The sequence below is a fragment of the Lissotriton vulgaris genome, chromosome 1_1 (genome assembly GCF_964263255.1).
Source record: "Lissotriton vulgaris chromosome 1_1, aLisVul1.2, whole genome shotgun sequence".
Classification (NCBI taxonomy): Eukaryota; Metazoa; Chordata; class Amphibia; order Caudata; family Salamandridae; genus Lissotriton; species Lissotriton vulgaris.
This window is the reverse complement of record NC_141685.1, coordinates 1,102,122,646-1,102,143,707: the sequence shown is the minus strand read 5'-3', so window position 1 is coordinate 1,102,143,707 and position 21,062 is coordinate 1,102,122,646. Positions and strand designations below refer to the sequence as shown.

The following is a 21,062-nucleotide window of genomic DNA, read 5'->3' as shown; positions in this document are numbered from 1 at the left end:
GTGAGCTTACTTCACTTGCTGTCACTACCTTGGAAGAGTCCGGTGTAAAAACATTATTGATTGGAATGAAATAGAATTGCACAATGTAAAACCAAAAAACCTTGAATCAAGCCTGGCTTCCCAAACTGTCCACATTGTGTGATCCTTGGCAATAGTTTTCATTTCACTTTGCCTCCTTTTTCTTCATTATCACATGTAAGACCACCTTGAAATACATGCTTTCAGGATATGCTCAGTACAAAATCTTCTCTTGTGTTTGATTTAATAAACTATAATGTTGTCCATACATAGAAACAACCCAGCCCACCCAGATGGAATTGGCAACTGACTTGCCTCTTAGTTCACTATTGGCTTTGTTGTCAGGGAGGGAAGAGGCATGAATGTTTCTAAGTCCATTTTTGGGACTATCACTTTAAAAAAATACTTTTCAATGCGCTGTTGTAATGTGATGTACTAAGGTGAAATGTCTTCATGTTGATGAAAAATACTTTTGTGAATTTTGAAAAGAATCTATCATATTTTTAAATGTTGGTTGCAAAATGTCTTGAAAAATAAATCTTTCTTAAAAAGTTAAGATACCTTATTTTCTTTTACTTCAGTTAACTTGGAAATAAACTCTTATCCATGTATATAACATATATCTGAATGTAAATGCTCTCTCAAGTAAAATGGAGTCCAGTGCAGCCATTCAGAAGGGGGAAAAATGTGAAGGTCAGGAGGGCTGCAAGCTGTCACCGGGTCATACTTTGAGTGTCACTGCTATAGTTACATTTAAGCAATAAAAATAAACATACCCAGAATGCATATGTGTTTGATAAAAGTCTAAAAATGGAAACAAGGTGTCTGGGTGACAAGCATCCATCTAGCACTGGACATTTTGTACTTTCTCTGCCTTGTTATTCTGAGCACCATTTTGATATAACTTAGAAAGATCAACCATCGGATGATATCCTCAATGAGGCCTGAATTGCTTAAATGATTTGTGGGCATTTATATATTTATACATATACGTGTGTGGTTGTGTGTGATATATATTGATACAGACACACATACATAAACATACATTCTTTTGTTAGTAGCACAGATGTACCATTGCATGTCTATATAGGCCTATAGTACACAAAATGGTTACATTCTCTGATACAATCCCTCATTATGAGCTCTGAAAAAAGTCAACCTGTGGGTGACCGTGCACCCAGACAATAAAAGGTTAAGAATACCAAGGTTTTAGTCCTCCCCCAGCAAAGTATAGCAGACTATGAAACGCATAAAGACAAACAAACTTTGAAATGATATAGGCAAATGTATGGACTACATGATGAAAGTTCAAAAGGTACAAGTATTTGCTGCTTTTCTTTCCTGCACTGATTTGCTACTAGGTCCCCCTGCTCTCCCAAGCCCAAACAAGCGGTCTTATTGTGCTCATAAGCACTAGGATACTCCCTCAGTGTTGGTCACAACTGTTTGCTGCTTTCCTTGCGAGCACTGATTTACTGCTCATGGCTGGGGTAGGAAGCTCCCACAATTCAGGACATGCCTGTGTGCATGCCCGGGTGCATGCCTGTGGCAAGAGAGGGCTTGTCTGCCCCCATCGGAGCCCAGAGGAAGCTGAGCTGGGCCACCCCTCTTGGTCTCTCGACAGAAGGTAATGCTTTTGTCTCACATGGGTGCATTACCTACTTTGCTGACCCAATTGCTCTGAGTTCTGTTAATACTGCTTACCTTCTTGTTTATGCAATACACGGCCTACTCAGGATTTGCACCACAGATGTTTTTGGGTTGCTTTATTTCATGAGGTCTACAACCTCCTTTTTCTTTTAGGATTGTACATTCTATGATATCAGGATACTTTAAATGGAGCAAAGGAACTCTCACTTGTGAATTTTTTATACAGTTGATTTGAAGTTGTGACTGTGTTTCTTCATTGTCATCTTTATCTGCACTTAACATTCCTAGCTGTCTACCTTTTGTATGTACTGTGGGCAAGTGTAAAGTGACAGTGTCCACCCGAGGAGCTCAGATCTACCCTAAGATGATTAATAAGTCTAGGAATTGCACCTTAAATAAGATTGACTTCTTGATAGAAGAGGTTGAATCCATCATCAGCAATAATATCTTAACAAAAGGTCCCAAGGGAAAGTTACAAAGTAAGCCAAGTTTGCTGCTCACACTCACCCCAAACTATTTAAAAATAAAGTGTTTCAGCATCTATCAGTCAGAGAAACTCCTGTGGCAAAGGTTACACCTCTGATCCCTAGTAGCGATGCTCACAATCACTCAGCTTCATTGCGTATACCCCGTTTAGAGCCAACTATAAACTGCAGCAATCGCTTTCAACCCTTGCAAGTTGCTCCAGCTATTCTAGACACCCCTGTGACATCTTCTGAGTTGTCCAACCAGAGGGTGTCTGCATGGCTGTCAGAACCACCTCAGGACCTCCCCCAGGTTCTTCTTGGGGAGATGAGAGCTGAGATAAAGGGACTAAAGACTATGATAATTCATCTCACCAACATGATGAATAGGGTTGGGGGGAATTTGTTATTCCATTTGAAGAATTGGAGGAATTTGGTAATACTGTGCTACTCTTACAAAACGGAATCACTAATAAATTCTGCCGCTCCACAAGTGGAATTAATCATTGAGCACTAGAATGCCAAGTAAAACGTGTTATTTTTCCCTAAGACTGTGTAGCTTGTCACCGGAGCAGTACCTCATGAAATCATAAAGTTTGCACAAAACCCCTGCTGAGGGTCTTCCTTACAAGACAGGACACACACATACATGCAAAATAAGCACAACAGTTCCCTAATGAGGTGATGACCAGAGTTTAAGTTGTACAACTGGGCTATGTTTGTAATGAAGTTGAGTGAGATCATGCACTTGTCATGCAGATACTAACTGGCTGGCTCCCTGTGGTGCTTTATACAATAGAAGCTACTGCATGGCAGAGTCCAATAGACTTAAGAGTGCCTTACAAGAGTTCTGCTGCTCGTTTCTCACATACTGTCATTCAATCAATCAATCAATAAATGTGTTATTCAATGTTTTGCAGAAAAATCATAAAAGCATACACAATAAAACACATATGTATTTCATGGTCAAAGGCTGAATGAAATAACATTACTTAAAATATATTTAGGCTTTCCTGCCTTCAGTTTCCATTTTTGGTAAATTCTGGTGTGGTTTTTTCAGTGTTTTCCAGTGATTTCAATACCTTAAAAAACAGTGATTATCAGTGGTTACACATTTTCGCGCCATTAAAAACAACAGAAACTGTGTTTTTCCGGTGTTTATAGAACGGTTCTGCACGGATAGTGCATGTGTATAGACAGTGTACATACAGTGTATATGAGGACCAAATACATATTAACAAATCAAACTTATTGTACTACACCATACAATACTTCTTCAGTGAGTCTTTGGTCATGGGTGCTCACCCCTTCCTTCCCAGGTAACCATTTATCTGTGAAAAGGCCATCTCAACATTGACCATCAAACAACGACAGCAGCAATTTGTGTCCAGATCATGTCTGAGCTCAGACCAGGGCACATGAGAAGGGCAGAAGTTCACCCAAGGCTGAGGCAAGAATGGGTCATTTGTGTGCCCAATAAGGCTGTCATACTCCAACGATTGCTGTTATGCATATTTTGCCACATTTATTTGCTCCTGAATTCTCATTACACCTCTCGATTGCAGTAATATTATTACTGCATGGGGGACTACCCTGTATAGTAGGCTCCAGTAGGGTCTGCGTGCAGCAGGCACCTCTACCAACCCTTCCCCTCCTGCAGTGATTCACAAGAGGGTAGCTACTCACTCGACCAAACAGAAAGCACATTGAGGCCACTAAAAGAGCCATGAGAGAACTATAGCAGTTCTACAACACAATGCAATGCAGGTGAGGGCCTGATAATAAGGCTTGAAGGTCATTATTTCCGTGAGCCTGGATCTCTCAAGTTCTAGGTGTGCAGCACCCAGAGGAAGCGCAGAGAGCCTGGGTGCTAGAGTGGATCCAGTGTCAAAGCGAGTGCCTGGGGGGAGGGGTATTGGGAAAATAGAAGGGGAAAGGAGAAACTCAACGCCTATTTCAAACATCCCCCAACAACGGCCTATATCCACTCACACTCTGTTTTAAATATAAAACGCAAATACAAATTCTGCAGACTTAAAAAATGCCCTTATTCTATGCATAGTCAAAACAGCACACATGGGTACTCCTCTCAATATCTCAGCGTCTTTCTCCATAAATAGAAGTGTGTTTATCTGTGCATGCGGGTTGAGGTGATTAAACACATACACAGGTACGTTCTAGAGTATAACTGCTGCAGCGGCTACTATGCCCTCATTCTCTCGGCACAAACATAACTTTATATGCAAGTTTAATTGTTTCCTGGCTGAACACACATAGCGGGTCCCAAAGAACAATTATCACGAGAAAAAAAGCTAGCACACCCTCCGTCTCTTATACGAAGCTGAATGACTCGGCCCGCCTTCCTCCCGGCCCTTTGCAGAAGGGTTTTCTCTAGCCATTGTGAAAGATGTAACCCACTTGATTTAGCTAATTTACTGCATCTTTGTCCTTTTGCATTATATACACAGAAAACATACCTTGAACAAATGTTTACAGTTAGTTTGGGGCCTGGTTTCAACCAGAGTACACAAGCAAGGATGTAATGGGGAAGTGGGTGGGAAGATATAATTATGAAAATAATAGTCACTGTACAATTGGTTGTCACTTATTTTAATTTCAGAATATATACACTCTAGAATGTGTACAGCAAAAGTGATGTACCCAGGATTACACAATTTTTTTTTAAAGTTCTAAATCTGGTATTAGGGCTCTTGACTGAAAGTATACAGTCCACATTGGTACATGTTTTATTTGCTTCCAAAGATGTCAAATCACTCCATATAGGATGTAGGCAGCTCGGCTAATTCAGATTATTGATGCTAGAAAAGTTACTGTTCTTTGGTTGTATGTTTTTTGCTAGGGTTTACTTGTGTGTTGCTTGTGAAACCTCCTGATGTATGCCACAACTGTTTTGTGGGTCGGTTTGTCACTCTGTGGCCTTTTGTCATCCGGGGCAGTTTCAGTTCTGGCTTTATAGGGAACACCATTATGGGACTTGTAGTTTTACTTTCAAAATAAATACAGGCTGAGAAAATCATAGTACACAAAGTACTGATGATTCAGAAGTCACGACCGGCTTATGCTTGTGGTACCATATTGTGGAGTCTGTATAATTTGCAGTACTCCAGCGGGACACAAAGTGACGAGTGACATCTTCAGCCAATCCTGAATTTTAAGCCAAAAGCAAGTCACATTATGGAACGTACAGTTTTGTTTGTAGCAATATAAGTGTGGGCTTACAAATTTTCAGCTTTAAAACAGATTTATTGCTCCCCATCTGTGAAAAACAAGAATGGGGTTATTATATTGTTTCATAAATCATTTTCTATTCAGTTACAAAATGAATTGTTTGATAGCGATGGTAGATGGTTATTTTTGGATGTTGTGGTTAATAATACAAATTTATCTTTTTGCAATGTTTATGGCCCCACTGGTGTGGATTTAACTTTTTGGAATGCTTTTTCTCAGCTTCTCTCCTCTCATGCAAATGCTGATTTGATTTTGGGTGGTGATTGTAACCAACTTATGGATCCTTTTCTGGATCGCAAATCCCAATCTAGATATGTTCCCAATAAGATGCATAAATCCTTTTATAAAGCCATTTCTTCCAGAGGTTTAATCGATTCCTGGAGGATTTCCCATCCTGATACATTAGAATTCTCCTTTTTCTCCCCTGTGCACGATTCACACTCTCGTATAGATTATATATTTATCACTCAACACACTTTCCAATTCATGACCAATTCTGAAATCGGTTCTATCTATCTCAGACCATGCCCCGGTTATCTTTGATATTGATTACCCATCTCCTATCTCCAGCTCTCGACGTTGGCGCTTTAATAATTCTCTTCTTTTAGATTCCCAATTCAATGAAAAATTTACCCTTTTTATGGAAGAATTTTTTCATGTTAACCTCAACTCCATGTCCCATTTTCATTTCATTTGGGATGCCTTCAAAGCTGCTGCTAGGGGTTTTATTATTGACTTCGTCTCTCGCAAAAAGAAAAAAGCTCTCTTCCAATCATCTCTTTTTCTTAAACAAATTAAGGAGCTTGAACACCTTTTTTTTTACTTCTAATTCTCCTGATGCACTCTCCTGCCTTATTAAAGCTAAACTCCAATTTAATAAACATTTTTGGGATGCTGCATGTAACAATCTCCTTAAATTCAATGCAAAAATGTACGGTGGGCGTAATAAAGCCGGTAAGTCATTAGTGAATTACCTAAAAATCAAGAAACAAGAATCTAAGCTTGCAGTTATCACTGATACTCAGGGGCAACGTCAGTACACTGATGATAAGATTCTTGATTGTTTTGTTCAGTACTATTCCTCCTTATATACTCCTGAATCTCCATCATCCACTGATAAAATTGATTCCTTTTTTCAAGCTATTCCAAAAGCTCCTGATGCTTTTATAGATCTCTCTTCTCTTGATGCTCCCATCTCTGAAAAAGAAATCCTTCATGCTATTACTCTTTGGCCTAAGGATAAGTCACCAGGTCCCGATGGTTTTACTGTTCGTTTTTAATTACACTTCAAGTCTATCCTTCTGCCACACCTTTATACTTTAATCACTCACTTTCTTTCTATGGGTGAATCTAAAGGCTCTTTTACGCAGGCGATGTTATGTTTACTTCCTAAAAAAAAAAAAGGATCCATCTCTCTGTAAGAATTATCGGCCCATCTCCTTAATCAATACTGATTGTAAAATTAATGCAAAACTTCTAGCCCTCCGATTAAATAATGTTATTCCTAATCTTGTCAATGTTTATCAATCTGGCTTTGTCAAAGGTAGGTCCATCACAGATCATTTTAGGACTTTTCCTAATATTATTCATCTTGCGTCAAAAATGAACTCCCCTCTTGCTGCTATTACCCTTGATGCCGAAAAGGCATTTGATAGAGTTGCTTGGGATTATATGTTTGGTGCTCTTAGGTGGCATGGCTTTAGACCTCATTTTATTCAACTCGTTCAATTGTTATACTCTTCCCCCTCCACTTCTTTCTGGGTTAATGGTGTTCAATCCTTCCCTTTACGTAGAGGCACCAGACAAGGCTGTCCCTTGTCTCCCCTTCACTTTATCCTTGCATTAGAACCTTTTCTTGAACTGATTCGCCATTCTACATCTTATACTGGTTTTGTCTATAAGGATACTGATGTTAATTTTACTGCCTATGCAGACGACATTCTACTTTATATTTCTAATCCTGATACGTCTCTACCTGTTCTCTTTTCTTTATTAAACACTTATTCTGAAGTTTCCGGCTACAAGTTAAATATAGATAAATCAGAAGTTTTGCCTCTCAATGCATTTTGCCTCCCTCATATGTTTCATGGATCTGGTTTTGAATGGAACCCTCAGCATATTAAGTGTTTGGGTATTCTTTATACTAATACTATCAAGGAGACTATAAAACTTAATCACAAAGATATCCTCACTAAGCTTTCTTCTCTTATTGATCGTTGGTCTCCATTGTTTTTATCTTGGTGGAGTCGATTGGCAACAAATAAGATGATGCTTCTCCTATTGTTAATTTTTATCTCTCTATGCTTCCTATCTCTCTTCCCACTTCCTTCTTTACACTTATTAATCGCATCTTTACTACCTTCCTGTGGAATAATCGTAAATCCAGAATTTCTCTCTCTCGTCTTCAACAACCTAAGAACCTTGGCGGAGTTAATTTTCCCAAAATATCTCAATTTCATTCTGCTTTCACTTTGAAACAAATTTGGCCTTTCTTAGCTGATTCATCTCCTTATCCCATTACAGCCTGGAGTATACTTGAATTGGCTCAACTTTCACCTTTCTTCTTTCTCACAGCTATTCGATTATCTCAGCCTCCTAAACGATTCCTTACTCCTAGTTTTAAACATTCAAAAGCTCTCTCCTTGTCACTTTTTCGTTCCTTCTTTTCTCAAGCGAAATTACATTTTCTCACTCCCATTTGGTACAATCATTCCTTAAAGATTAATAATAAAGCACTTTTTTGGAAGGAATGGATTGATAAAGGCATTCTCCTTTATGATCAACTTCTCACAGTTGATTCCCTAATGGGCTTCTCTGATATTCGCACATTTTACAATTTGTCTAAGGTACACTCCTTTCAATACCCCCTCCTTAAATCTGACTTATCCACCTTTATTTCCCTACATAGTTCCCTACCAGATGTTTGCCCATCTGATCTTCCCCCTCCAGACTTCACTATCCCCTTCAAGGCTACTGCCATTTATAAGCTCCTTTCCCGTTCAGTCAGTGACCGCTCTAAATCCAAACTAGAGCTCACTTGGGAAAGGGATTTAATGCAGGATTTCCCTTTCTCAATCTGGGATTCTCTCGGGTCCAAAATACAAACTGTATATTGCTCAGCCAGTACTACTCAGACTTTATATTTTTTTTATAATAGGCTTTTTTTTACTCCCACAGATTTGTTTAAATTCAAAACTTCTGATAATAAGCATTGCTGGTCTTGTTCTTATGCTGAGAGTGATTTCTTGCATATGTTTTTTCATTGTCCTTCATTTAAAGCTTTATGGTGCCAAATATGGTCTAAGCTAAACGATATTCAAATCACCCTTTTGATATTGTTCATATATTCTTAGGGGGTTCTTCTCCTATTTGGAATGTTTCTCACAATGTTCGTAGTTTCATTGATCTGTTTATAGCTATTTCTTTGCAGGTTATAACATCCAACTGGATGGACACTTCAAAAATGTCTTTTAGTGCTTGGTGGAATTTGTTGTGTCATCACCATAGACTTGATCGTGCTTTTGCCTCCACAACCCACCTTTTGATCAAAAAAGACTTATTGTGGTTACCTCTAACAGATTTTCTCTCCAGACATGTGCCTTAATTCCCCCTCATAGCTTCATATCCTTTTACCCCCCTTTTTTACTTTCTCTTTCTTCCCTTTCTTCTCTCTTTTGTCCTTTCTCTTTTCTTTTCCTTCCCCTCTCCCCTTCTTAAAACTTTTCAAAAAAGGCATTTTCTCTAGGTATATTTCCTATTAATCCTTTTTGGGATTTATTTTTGATTATGGCAAATTCTTTTTTTTTTTTTTGTATAACTCATATATTTGATCAGTCTTTTTATTGCCCTTTTACTGTAATAACGTTTTGCAATGTTTATTTGAATCAATAAAGCTTTCTAAACTTAAAGAAACCGTAATGGCCAGAGCTGTTGACTTTGAAAGTTTGGAAGCCGGGTCTTGTGGTGCAGTGGACAAATGCATCCACAGCAGGGGCCTGTGTTCGACCTCAGGGTCACAGGTACTAATCCCGGCGGGTCCACTCAGCCTTTCATCCATTTGAGGTCAATAAAATGAGTACCATTGAGTTAGGTAACAATTTACATCTGTTATTCAGCGCTTTGAGACCTTCGGGTTATACGTGCACTGTACAAAAGTACATGTTATGTTATGAAACAGGGGAACTGGGTCCAGAGGCTCAACTAGAGTGAAATTTCAGGGGGCTAATAAATATTTCGGGGGGATAAGTGGGGGCTAAGTCTTCCAGCAACAGGAAGAGTGGAGCTGCAGGGGCTATGAGAAGGGGTGAAAACACAACAAAGCCTTGTTAACATGTAAATGGTCTTTTAAAGACCTGGAAGTACTTGGGTGCTGCTGCAATAAGACGGTCGCCAGCCTGGGAAGCTGTCTCAGCCTGGGCTGACACACATGACTGGGGTGAGGCTGAGAGATGATGTGTGTGAGAGATAGGTGTGTGTGAGAGAGCTGTATGTGTGTGAGTGAGAGCTTGGTGCAGAGAAAGCTCTCTGCAATGACAGCAGGATGTCAGACCCCAATGAGGACAGACGCACACGTTCTGTGCCCCAGCTCTAGGCCTCGTACTTCTGGCATTGGCCTGCTTAGTTACAAACACCCCATGTGTGGGTGAAGGTAGCAGCAGTGCACTCACTGAGCCTCAGTCACTGAGCGTCAGAGCGGGAAACCCAGCAGGTTACTCAACTTCAGAGGGGGTTTTCACTCATGAACACACAGATGGTGCCTGAGATCACATGCATTGCTAATGTCTGAAATACGTCCACACACACAGTCAAATACAAGGACTTGAAGTATAGCACTTCTACCCCTGATTAGGTGCTGAAGCGCTGTATGGGGGGGGCTAATAAAAACTTTGGGGGGGGTCTAATTCTTCTAGCAATCAGCAGGCTTCTGTGACTTCTGATTGGCTTGCTGCCAGGGCCCCACTCCTCGGAGGAGTTCCAGCGCCCGTCCTTCCATTTGAGTCAGAGGGCAGAGATAGAGTTACTTAGTGTGCAGGGACAAAAGGGGTAGTGCCAAATCCACATGTATGACACCAAAGGCAGCATGCATATAAACATGATTCTCCACTGCAGGTAGGACTGGCCTGCATTTATTTTTGTTGGCAAGGAGATGGGAGGGTGCAGACGGGAAAACCGGGCTTGTCCGCTCCAGCCGCTCCCTGGGCCAGTGAGTTCGATGGAGGGTGGGGGGCACTCTGTTCCTCAGCTGCTCCAGAGTCTGATTGTACTTTCGCAAAATCAGTGATACTCAGTTTAAACAGAGTCAGCTGATTTTCTGCAAGAAGGGTACTGTCGGGCACAATCGGTTTTAACGGATTTCCGGACAGCATAAATATATTTAATAGTATGGAGTTCAGAAGAAACACATTTTACTAGATTTTCCTTCAAGTTATTTCGAGAATTTCATATCAGAATGTTTTTTTCTACATTTATTTACGCTTTGTATAAAGGATGAGATTGACCTCGTAAAACATTCATTATCTAAACAATGTAGTAATAAAAATGCTGGAAGGCATTGTCTCAGACCCAATATTCTTAAAAAAGGGAATATCCATCTCCTTCTTTGTATTTCATAGAATTTACAAAATAACGATATATGTATTGTCGATTGCTGGGACAAACAGTCACATGGGCAATTGCTCAATGTTTTGGACCAATCCTGTATTGTGGGGAATCTTGTTAATCAATGTAAAATCACAAATCTAAAATGAGTCAGTACAAATCTATCATATCTGCTCATTGTAAATTTTAGGTACAGCTGAATAACATTAGTGGTCAATATCATTTGATTAGACTAAACTGATGGTCTTAATGCCTCTACTGAGAATCTATTTGCCTTCAGGTGTGTCATGCAATATCTTTTAAAATCCCTTCTGGTAACTGAGATTATGGATCCCGGGTCATTATAATATTCAGGGTGCCCGAGATCGTTCATAAAATCTTTTATGTATTTTAGCCATGGGATATCAAATGCCCTCTAAAGCTTGAAGCTGTCTCTTATATTTTCACGATTAAAAGTAGTTTTTGTAGAAGTTCAGATCCTGTGCCACAAGAAGACAAGTTGGACTTTTATTAGGTCCGAGATGTGCGGTATCCCTAATTCTGAATGGCATATATAGGTAGAGGTGCTGCCTGGAACAGCCAATAGGAATTTTTAAAAAGGAGTTCTTCACCAGCTGTATGGGGTTTGGATCACAGTAACCCCACACACCTGTACCAATATAGCCGTAGTAATGCATTTTGCCTGATATATGCACCAGCTCAACAGGAGGTCTTCTACCAAGTTTCCTTGCAAAATTAGCTAGTGCGGCCATGGTTTTCATGAATAGTAACTTCCTAGCTTTGACTGCCTGGGACCATGTCCCCTTTTGGTCACATAAAATACCTAAATAGGAGAATGTCTTGGTAGATTCCACCTTTTTATTATCAATGAGTATATCTCTGCATTTTGTTCTGCCTTTACCGCACTTCATAATAAACGTTTTCGAAGTATTCACTCTAAGACCCAAATGTTCCATAAACACACTGTAATTTGTCAGAACCCTTTGGAGCCTCCAATTGCGTTTGGGACATCAGCACTGCATCGTCAGCGTTCAGTAGGGCAGTTATGGGGTGGTTGTTTATTTGAGGCAAGCCCTGGCTCTGGTCCACCAAGGCTTGGCCCAAACCGTTGGTGTAGAGTGTAAATAAGAACGGTGCCATGACGCAGCCCTGTCTAACCCCCCCACTCCACAGTGAAAGGTGCAGTGCATTCGCACTTAGCCCCAAAACGAACCCTTGCTTTTGCGTCACTGTAAATCTGTCTCAGAAACTGTACTAATGGGACTTCCACCACATGTCGACTAATATATTTCATAGTTTGCCTTGTACTACGCAGTCAAAGACTGCAGTGAGATCGACAAACACCAGGTATATTCTTCCCTGTTTGGCCGGTGTATACTTCCGCAGTAAGATGTTAAGATTTAGCCCTTATTTCACTGTGCCTAGACCCAGTCGAAAGCCGAATTGTAAATCAGATAAAATGTTATTATCTTCTGCCCAAACCAGGAGCCAATTAAGCACTACACGCCCGCCACCTTAAACAAAGAATCTAACAGTGATATTGGCCAGTAACATGCAGGGTTCTGGCAGTCACCTTTCTTGAATATTGGAACCAATAATGATTCTGACCATGTCTCTATAAAACCGGTGGAGCAACAAATTACCAATACCTGTGCTATAAGGGGGCCCCATAAAATTACATTTGATTTAAAAAGGTCTACTGGAAGCCAGTCTGGGCCAGGTGCCTTCCCACTCTTGCTAGCCTTGATTGCACAATTGACCTGATCTAAAGTAAAACAGAGATCTATACAATGGTCACTGGGGGGATTATTCCCTGCAACAGGTGCAAGGTGATCATGATTCTCTCATCTAATACCTGTTTATAAATTTTTGAAAAGTATCCCACCCACTGACGTTCATTTATGGCAATCTCTATGGTAGGTATAGGCTGTAAGGAATGGGGCATTTACAGCTCGCCAGAATGCTGTATTATCTCTTGTCAGCGTGAATTCGTGCAGGGCAACCCATGCTTTATCTTTCAATTCGCCTTTGCGAACTTTCAGGGCCTGCTTATATTCCCCTTACAAGGTTTTATTTCTTGGCTATTTCTTGATGGTTTATGTATGGTGTGTTTCAATTTTGTATATGCTTTTGTGCATCTGGAGTCATAACACCCTTGATTGTTCTCATGAGTTTTTTATTCTCCAATCTTAGAGCATTTTTTATTTTGCAGGTAATCCGTGCACAAGATGCTAAAATATCAGCATGGGGGTTGTCTCCTTGAGGCAAGTTAAAAATGATGCTTGACAATTAGCCAGAATTTTCCAAGTAAATTCAGTCGGTTCTACCTTAGACCAACGTAGGGAGTAGCCATTAATTTTATTCAAGGCTATATCCTGGACCAGATGACCTAAATTGCCCTGGGCATTTAGCGCATTCTAGGGAAAGAAAATGTCACACTCAATGGAAAGTGGTCGAGTGTCTATTGGGTAGGATTATATAATCAATAATCACGATCATACCTCTTCCATTAAACATCTGACTAATGGGTACTGGTGGAATAAATCCTTAGCAAATCCTAGGTCAAATGAAAGTAAAATCTCATTGAAATAATCCCCGTAAATTGAGTGGGTAAATGCGGATAAGTATTGTCATCAGCAGATAATAGCCCACAATTTTCCCCTCTAATAAGCGGGCACAAAGCAGTATTAAAATCTCCACCCCAAACAACAAATGCATATTTTATATTATTATGTAACTTGTTAAGGATACTGGTAAGATTTTTCAATACACCCACAATTTGTACATCGATGTGTATGGTGACAAATTGATAATAAGTCTCGGATATCATCAAGGTTATCTTGGTAGCGTTCACATGGTGAGATATATAAATGCATGGATCTCCCTTAGATCTCTCATGTGCAGACAGCAACTCAGCAGTATGGATACTATCTACCACCCAGGTTTCTTGGCAGCAGAGGATATTACATTTTACTACAAACTCCTGCCATGGGGGATTAGTGAGCTTTGTATGTAAGCCTTCAATATTCCAGATTAGTGCGCAAGTACTAATAACCTTGCCATTACAATCATCTAGCCTATCAGATATTACTATACAAGTCGATGGTGCCTCTTGTATCGGGCCTGTATCTTAAGTGGCTCTTATACCCGGGCTAGAAGATGAGGTATCTGTGCTTAGATGAATGCTGCTTGCAGATCTTCCTAAAAGGTCTACAATTGTACCCTTGTCCGGGTTTATTCCAAGCTCAGAGTTGTGTACGTGTTCATCTAAAGGAGGATGTAAGCTGTCTATCATTTGAGATGTATCGTTTGTAGTTAAGATGTTTAGTCAGTCAAGATGTTTAGTCAGTCTAGCTTATCTAGAGTTAGGAGAGAATCAAACTGTTTTTTATCTGGAACATTGTATGTACAGTAACCATTTTCATGTATATCTCTCCTATTAATTCCTATACCTGCCTTAAGTGGTGGCTGGTAGAAGTAGCCCAACGGCAGTAAATTAATGCCGTGGGACACTAGGGTGTAATTTCCCACTCTCCAAAAAATGCTTTCCAATAAATGTGGGGTTTTGAACGTTAGTAATGAAGTTGAGTGAGATCATGCACTCGTGATGCAGATACTGGCTGGCTGGCTCTCTGTGGTGCTTCATACAATAGAGCTACTGCATGGCAGAGTCCAATAAATGTAAGAATGCCTTACAAGTGTATGGGTGCTTGTTCCTCACATACTGTCTTTACTACCCCATCTAGTGCAGACTCATTGGCAGACAAACAGAGGAATAGATACCTCATCATATTTATAATGGAATCATTGAAGCCAGACCAGTGACAACAGCGCGGGACCAACAGACACTAAATATTGTGCATTTAGCACATTGATTATCAGAGCCCCACAGCCAATGAGCAACTTGTGTTTCTCCAACCATTCCAAAGCCACAATATAGTCTCCAACCACAACCAATGAAGCTAGCTGACAAAAGTTCTCTAGCCAATACAATGAAAACATTTCTTTCAAACGAATCCAAGATCGCCGCTCTTCCACAGCCCAAATAAGAATATGTTTCCTCCTACTAAATTGGCTGTGAGCACCTAAGTGCCATAAGCTTTGGCCCTTTTTCTTGTTAATTGCGGGACATGACATGCATTAAAGAAGTGATAACAGACTGCCCTCTAAAATTCTGAATTGGTAGTGACTTTAGAAGCAGGGCACTAAAAGTGAAGCCCCAGCATAAACATGCCTCTGTTTAACACCCATCCTTCTGATCTAGATGTGGGTAAGTGTTGCCTATAAGAGGGGGTTTCTACTTCCCCACCCAGATGTCCTGCAGTCTGTCACTCCATGTGATATGGGGCATTTGATCTCAATGCTTGACTTTGCATCTTAGACGTGCTCATTCCGTACCACTCACTCTGATAACGCGGGTTGGGTTGCCCTAGGTAGACTGGGAAATCATCTACTGGGTTCCACTTCGAGCTTGGAGATGTTCCTATGATGCCATAGCCGAATTACAGTAAAGAAATTTGATCAAGGCCTACCATAAATTGGTCCGGAAGGCTCGGCTGCTTACTATGCTAATGAAATTAACACGAGTAGCACCCCCACCAAAACGATTTTCTCCTTCTTAAAAGATATGGTGAAATCCCCTCCTGTCCTTGAGAGCAGCATCTCCTCCAACTCTCAATGTGAGCCACTGGTCAAATATTTAATTAGTAAGGTCAAGCGCATTTATGGCAGTTTCTGCCCTGTTAGCATTGCCCATGACCCCCCCGGGGATCCCCCACAGGTGCTGCAATCCACTCCCTGTCATGCTTTCTTCCTATCTCCTCCAAAGCCTTTGAAGCCTTGTTCTCCAATGTAAAGTCGAGGTTTCCAAGTGATCCTCTTAAACCTGACCTCTTTATAAAGTTCCAAGATTGTCTCCTACCGGGGTACTTGGAACTGACTAATCTATTTTTATCCTCTTCATCTGTCCAGGAACCCTGGAAACATGCCAAAGTCATTCCTCAGTTGAAAAAACTGTCACTAGAGGCCAACAGGCCAGAAACCTTTTGCCCGATTTCCTTGCTTCCATTTCTAGCCAAAATAACAGAATCCCACATTAATTCTATCTTAACTCAGTACTTGGAACTTCAGTCAATACTGGACCCCTCCCAAAATGGTTTCATGGCTCGCCATAGTACTGAGTCAGCTCTGCTAGCAGTCACTGAGCAACTACGAGCCACTCTGGATGAGGGCAGAGCCTCTGCGCTGATCCTGTTCGACCTAAGTGCCGCATTCGACACAGTCTCCCACAAGATTGTGCTGCACTGGCTGTGGTAGATCGGTATCATTGGCAAAGCCAATGTGGAGTGGAGAAGTGTGGCTCAATGGTTAGAGCGGCAGACCCTGATGCAGAGGTCTAGCCCAGGTCCAGGGTTCAATTCCCCGCCTCGGTGGGTCTTGGGCTCAAAATTCCATGGACCTGATAATTTTCGCCTCGGTGCCTATTCTAATCATAGAGTCCCACTCTGCAACTCTGGGCAATAGCTTGCTTAATCTCCACAACGGCCCCCACAACGCTAAGGATCCTTGGCTTTCACCCTGGGGGTGCCCAGGAATGGATGCCTCACAGGGAAAGCCAGGACGGGTTCCACAGCGGTATTCGTACAAGCTCCTTGAGACCCTTGCGGGTGAGTAGTGCGCTATACAAGTATCAATTTACATTTTTGAAAGCCCTTTCGTGGTTTTCTTGTTTTTATGACCAACAGGACCTTTCAAGTCATTGGCCCCCTTTTTCATTCACTCTTTCATCCTTTACATTGTGGCATCTCCCAGGGTTCCGTGCGGAGTCCTACCTTGTTCAATATCTACATCCGGCCTTTAGCTCTAGTAGCTAAAGCACAAATCATCTCCTTGTTGTCGTCTGCTGATGACACGCAGCTGGTGCTCTCTTTCTCTAACAATCCTAATCAGGACTCTGCAAAATTTCAGGAGTACCTGATCACCATCTTGGAGTGGATAGCAGCCATTTGTCTTAAAGACCTCCATCTCTGGAGTAGCACTTGGTGGCCTTCAGAGCTTGGCCCACCCCGTGCCTAAGACTGTTGTCAAGAATCTGGGTGTCTGGGTGAATAGTACCCTCTCCTTTGACGGCCATGCCAAATCAGTAGCAGGCACCTACTTCAGTTTGCTATAGGGTTTAAAGCCCATTCTTGGACTTTTTGACTCTCACACCCATTAGTCGATTGTCCATGCCACTGTCTTGGCTAGGCTGGACTATTGTAACGCGTTGCACCTTGGCTCTAATAAGTCAGTGATCAAAAGGCTCTAACGCACCCAGAATGCCACAGCCCACACTTTGTTCACGCTCCCCAAGCTCTGTTAGGTCTCTGGCTTCCTTCGCCAACTACATTGACTGCGTATAGAGCAAAGAATTCACTTTAAAGCTCTCTGTATCACCCACAAGATTCATTCGGGCCTCTGCCCAGCAATCCTGAGTTGTATGTGCCTCCCATATGCTCCCACCTGAGCCTTACGCTCGGCTGAGCTACACCTGGCCCGGGTTCCCCAGTTCCGCAGAGTCATAGACGGAGGGCGCTCATTCCAGGCAATTGTGCCTGCACTTTGGAACTCCCTGCCTTTCCCTACCAGAAGCATCTCAAACCACTGGTCCTTCAGAAGGGCTGTGAAGACTTGGCTATTCTCTAATCATTAGTTGCTCCCACCTACCTACTCTACCCTGCTGTTTTAGTGCTGGGACATCCCGTTGCTGGGACCGTCATGCACTCAATAAATATTTTAACATAACATAACTTCAGTCGTATCCTGCATGTGCGGGTAATTCAAAGCGAGGACTGATAATGTTCTGTGAAGTCCCAGAAGTTTCAGATTTATTATGCTTATTTAGTGGGATGAGTGTTTGAGTGATGCAACACTGAAAATAATATTTTATTATAAAGCAATGTCGAGTCCTTCGAATATGCAAAATTGAGACCTGTTCATCGAAATCTCAGATTCTCCTCTCTGATAGTAGTCGGAAGACAAGGCGGAATGCAATGATCTGCCTGTTGAGTCCCCATAATACTCAAGTGCCAGTGTTTTAGCTAAGATCAACGTTCCTCCTGTCAGGAAGGGCTTAGGAGTTTTTATGTAACTCCGCAGAATTCCACGGAGTAAAACATTGCGAGTTGCGCTCACCCTTAATAGTGAAGCATTTGTTAGTTGCTGTAACCGAGACCAAAAAGAGTGGACCATGTAGTTGGGGAACAATTTTCCATTTAATCAAGCAAAAGGGCAAGAGGACTTGCACAGAAGGTCAAATGACAGGCCAGCTCAGGGTGCCACGAATTCCGAATTTAATAGGGATATGCATGCCTCGGGCTAGATTCAGATTTCACCTCGCTCTTGTTTGGCCCCCAAAAATCCAGGGGTGGATTAGCCAGAGATACCATCCAGCCCCCCTAGGCTATGCCATTCTACACCAAACTAGTAATTGCAGGACTTTCGAAAATGCATGGTGCCCTGCAGCAAAACTTATGTCGAAAAACAGTAGGCACCCTACACCCAATAAATGCAATAAAAGTTCACCCCTGCCAGACTCCATGTAAGATGTTGTAGATCCATGATTGTGGAAGACAATGTACATGCTGGAAGATATCCTGCCATGGTTCTGAATTTAATTTTATTGAACTGATATTTGTTGACATGAAAGAAGCAGACAGTTTGGTGGTCCTCAAGACCAGGACTTGCCCACCAAATGGCTCATCCATCCAGTTCAAATATATCCGGGACTCAAGCATGGCCAAATCAAATCCAAGGCCAAACTTTACATCTGACCGCGACTCTCTTCTGCGTGATTTGGAGTGTCCTATGTAAATTTCCCATCCCCTGCGATCCAACAGGCTCTCCGTGAGGCGAGTTGCGAGTGGCCCCTGACTAACAGCTCATGACCCTTAAAATCTAGGGCATTATCTACTGCACCCCAAACACTTACTTGCAGGGGGCACCTCAGTTCCCAATCATCAGGCCCCACTTGATGTAGCCTCCATATTCCTCTGCTAAAAGCTTGGTTCCATCTAGTAAAATCTCTTAGGCCACTAACTTATTAAATACCAACATATGTAACACCTTAGGAGTGGTCTCCTGGAATGTGGCAGGCTTAAAATCCAAATGACAACTGCCTGACCAAATTGATTTTATTGAAGATTTTGACATCTGTTTATTCCAGGAAACCTGGAGCATATAGCCTGTGTCACAATCGATACACAAGTTTAATATCTATTCCCCAGGTACTAATCCACACACGCTTCTTTAACCAGCAAGCGCTCCTTTTTTTAGCACCCTCTTCTCCAAGTTCCTCGTAAATCTTCTGAGAGTAATAAAACCAACAATTCGTTCAATAAGTCTTGTAGACAGGGAACAAGGCAGCTAGCACTGGCTATTAGATCTAAAGCCCTGGAGCTGATAAAAGAGACACATAAAGCATACCAGCTCTCTCAACACCAGGCAAAAAGGGAGTTGAATGTGAAGAGCAGACATGACATGTTCAAATCATGCTCTGACAAAGACTACTTCAGGTTCTGGTCTCTCGTGGCGTGGCCTAGGGTTGCAGGTCAACCAGCAAACTATACTCCTCCGCTTGTCTGGTAAAATCATTTCAAAGCACTATATTCTGATAGCTCCCAAGACCTCAAATGCTCAGACCCAATGGAATATGATCCCAAACTGGGGACACTCATATTCGACCTAAGTGACATCAAATCTGCCCTTGATGCCATCTTACGCGGCAAAGCTCCCAAACCTGATGGCATTCCAGGTAACATCTTCATTAGTGCCAGGGAAAACTGGTCCAAATACATACTAGTGCCGTCCAACGCAATTTCAATGGGCACACTTATTCAAAAGTCTTGAAAAGGAGCTGAGGTCGTGCGCAGCTACAAAAAGAGTGATAGGAACCTTATCTCAAACGATAGGCCGATAAGCCAAATAAGCCTGATAGAAACCATTCAAACAGTGTTCTGTCGGGTGGTTATTGGAGCAATCCAGCATTAGATTGAAGAATATAATATACTCATTTTATTAGGGAGAAAACTAGCACCATAGACCAGGTTTTTGGATTCCTGCCCATGTATTCGAAGACGGTACAAATTGGCAGAGGCAACCTGTATGTGGCCTTTGTCGATTTCAAATCCGCCTTCAACATAGTTCCCCACCATATGCTGTGGCAGCTGCTGAGGGACATGGGGATACCTGAGAACATTTTTTCTATTCTTGTATGTATTCATGAGGACAACTATGCTAGTGTACGGTGGAGGGACCAGGGACATCTCACAGACCCTCTCCCGATCAGCAAGAGCGTTCAACAGGGATGTGTCCTGGCCCCCTCCTTGTTCTTGCTGAATCTAAATGATGTTGTCCAGTTTTTGTTAACATGCCCCCATGATGCTCTATGTATTTCTGGTCTGAGAACGCCCACGCTACTTTTTTTTTACTGATGACACTGTACTAGTGTCTCAGACCCTGTGTGGACTCCAGTGTTTATCGAATCGATTTGATGAATTCTGCTCTCTGTGAGGACTGGAAGTTAACTCCACCAAAACAAAGTATGTGACCATGAACCAGCATAAGTCGTTCAGAGGGTGGATATTCCTAGGGGTGTGTGAAATTGAGAGAGTAGAGAAGTTTTAAACCGAACCAAGAGTAGACACCTTTGACTATCCTGCACTCCTTTCTACGGTCTGCTTATCTTGAGTTTGTTTCATCTAATGAAAGAATGTGTCGGCAGACAGGTGTTTTGTTTAACTGCTCTCTGATACTTCATAACGAGCCGATTTGCCCATGGTCTGAGACCCACATGCCAATTCTGCACTGTAAATTAGCAGTCTTGCACTACTGCCTAATTTCTGCCTTTTTGAGTTTGCTTTGGCCAACAGCAAGGAAATGCACAGTGTATCATTCCCCAAGGCACATCATAGTACAGATTTGGGAATGACCACTCCTTCTTTTAATGATGCGACTTTCTGAAAACTGTTGCCTTTATGTTTGTAAATCTCTTTTATCCCTTGTGTGATGCCTAGCGACAAATGTATGCAATTGTATGATGCGCTG

General features: G+C 41.7%; 1 protein-coding gene across 1 annotated transcript in view; it reads right to left on the bottom strand.

The window, feature by feature from the left end:
• The window catches only part of LOC147748679 (A.superbus venom factor 1-like), a 1,557,217-nt gene that overhangs the window by 158,402 nt on the left and 1,377,753 nt on the right, over positions 1 to 21,062 (bottom strand). The window lies entirely within an intron of this gene.